This window comes from Prionailurus bengalensis, chromosome F2 (genome assembly GCF_016509475.1).
Source record: "Prionailurus bengalensis isolate Pbe53 chromosome F2, Fcat_Pben_1.1_paternal_pri, whole genome shotgun sequence".
NCBI lineage: Eukaryota > Metazoa > Chordata > Mammalia > Carnivora > Felidae > Prionailurus > Prionailurus bengalensis.
Window position 1 is genome coordinate 62,889,528 of NC_057353.1, and position 3,178 is coordinate 62,892,705.

Below are 3,178 nucleotides of genomic sequence, written 5' to 3' on the forward strand. Positions count from 1 at the left end.
ATAGATGGAATGATGGAAAAGTAAAAAAAAAAAAAAGTGCAAAAGCAACCCTAGTGACCAGGACTTGAGATCATGTGTATGGTGCCTGCAGAAATGAAGTTTCGTCTCTTGATCACAAGATACAGCAAGATTTTCATTTGGTCCTAGAAGAGTTCTCAGGTACCATGACTTGCTTCTTCAGGGAGGGGATTCTCTGAACCACTAAACCCTATTTAAGCCATAACAAACAAGTGCAATTGTCCCCCTTGTTCAGACCATGGGACCGGGAATGAAATTGGGCAAGTAAAGTGGCTTAAAAGTTTGAGACTCCTGAAGACTTCGGTATTTGAAGATGAGGGTAGCAAGATGTGAAGTTCAGTTTCCCTTTTAAGTGATCATGGAAACTCTTAAAAAATACTTTAGGGCTCCTGGGTGACTCATTCAGTTGAGACTTTGACTTCAGCTCAGGTCATGATCTCACGGTTTGTGAGTTCAAGCCCCACATCGGTCTCACTGCTGTCAGCATGAGCCCTGAGACCATTTGTGAGCCTCTGTTCCTCCTCCCCCTCTTTCTGTCCCTCCCCCACTCATGCTTTCCCTCTCAAAAACAAACATTAAAACAAATACTATAGCCAGTCACTAAGTAGATGTTTGATTTTAAATTTGTTCACAACAACAATTCTGTTTACCAAATACAGACTTCAGTTGAAGCTCTGATATTGGCAGATAGTTTTCAGAAGGTCACCAGGTCCCCCAGAGTTCTGAGGTCTCCATTCTCTCCTTGGTTAATTTTTACCCCCTACCCCCATCCTCCCACTCCGTACTGCTGCTTTTAATTTTATTTTGGAATTATTTGTCTTATTCTGATGAAACTTGTGAGGAGTATTAAGTAATACGAGTCCAGACTAATCATGGAATGAATATTTAGTACATTTTAGTTCCTCTTGACTGTCCTCTACGTATCCTCAGAAGATTACTCTGGATTATTTGTGTTTTCTGTAGGCTAATTTTCCTGTACACTACTTTTAATTATTTTGTCATATTTGATTATTATTATTTTGATTATTGTATGCTTTCAAAATGCACTGAAAATGTGTGTCTAAATCTTTACCTGTTTAAAAAACTCTTTTAACATACTCTTCATTTTCAAGCCCAATCATGTGAATTCTTTGGGATCCACCTTTTACAGATTAGGAAAAATGAGATTTAAAAAAAATGTTTATTTATTTTTGAGAGAGAGAGAGAGCAAGTGGGAGGTTGGGAGAGAGAGGTGGACAGAGGATCCAAAGCAGGCTCCATGCTGATGGCACAGAGCCTGATGTTGGACTCAAACCCATGAACCATGAGATTATGACCTGAGCCAAAGTCAGATGTTTAATGGACTGAGCCACCCAGGTGCCTCAGAGAAATAAGATTTTCAAGTTGGATCTGTAAGCCCACCCACACTGGGACAGGAACTAGTTAAAGGAGTTCAGTGTGAAAAGCCTTTTCAGTGGAGTAGCAGAAACCTGAATGTGAACATCAGTCTTTCTATTTGAAATATGGCAGGTTGTAAGGGTTATTTGGCTCTGGAGATGGAGAAAAACTTTGAAAAGATGAACTGGATGAGATAACACAGAGGACTTTTATTCCACAAAAGTATGTGTAATTAGACATATGTGTGTATTACACATTGCCCAGAAGCTCTTCTTTCTTGCTAAAACCATGGAGTCAAAATCAATTGCCCCTGCTGTTGTTTTCACAGAAGAGACCAGAATGTCATGGGCGTATTAAGAATAGGATAGCCCAATGCCATCTCTAAGTCCCAAGAGTCAAAACATATTGATAAAATGGTGATCAGGGTTACAGGATATTGAATGATATCTTCTGTAAATCAGCCTGGCTACTCATTAAAGATCCCACAATGGATGAGCAAGCCCACAGAGAAGAGGGAACCAGTGAGCTTCAGGATTGGCGGGTATGTGGTTAAGGGCACAGTTGTGTGGACAAATATGAAACCTAAAACTTATTCCCAAGGAAAAAACAGCAAAGAGAGACTTAAAATGTAGAAAGGAGTTAATTGACACAAAAGAAGGATACTCAGGTTAAAGTGAAATGAAAGAAACTCAGCCTAACTGAGATCAATGTATTTCAAAGCAAATTGGATATAAAGAAGGTTTGCAGTGGTTTATACTATAAAGAGAAAACATAGCCTTCCCTTGGCAAAAACACAAGAAAATAGGTATTACGTATGAGCACTAGGCACAGGTTTGGGGTTGGAAATTGTGTTTATCCTAACTAGAGTCAAGAAAAGCAGGACAAGTTTCAGGCAAATAGCAGCAAACCCTATCTTTGGGACAATCCTTCAGCGAGGCAAGAGGACAGAAACAGTGAAGACAAGGATAGAGGTTTCCAGGCTGAAGAGCATTACTCATCCCTGGCAGAGAGAAATTAAGGAGAAAATTGTGTGGGTCAAGGACATGGTGACTCGTATACCTAACACAGAGGTTGCAGGCTGGCATCTGTAGTCTGCGTCTGGCCCAGAGACAGCTTCTACTCATCCTGCTACACACTTAGATATGTGTTAATTGATAATATTTCAAAACCGAAAGATTTCACATAGGTCAAGATTTTTAGCCTCGAAAAAATGGGAAGATCTGGCAAATCAGTGCACAAATTTCCACAGAGCAACAGTTACGTGGATCTGAGCGGCAGCAGCTGCCCTCTAGACAAAGTATGCCTTCACCAATTCATCAGATGCCACACCTCACACCTGCTTCGTTCACTCACAGACCTTAGCCACTTGGCCTCTTAAGACATTGGAGTTGCTGAAGGAAACCCTGACTTAGGGTGAGTATGACAAAGGCTGTGTGTCATTTGTGTAGAGTGATTAGTGTGTATGTGTGTGTTCATTTTTATACATCACAAACAATTACCAAGCATCTGTTATGCACTGAGCTAAATATAAGGAGAGACCCAAAGACAGCAGACCTAGACTTTGTTTTCACAGAACTTATGGTCTGGTAGAACTTCACTGTGTGCAAACTGTAGTGTTATGTAAGCTAAGACTGGTGTAGCTAAAAGGTCATAGGAACTCAGAGCAGGTAAAGACTGCTTCAATCTGAGCAAACATCAAGGAAGGCTTCATTAGGAGATATTTTTCTAAATTAATGGTTTTATTTTTAAATGCCTCAGGGATTTAAGAACTTCGTACAGGTGG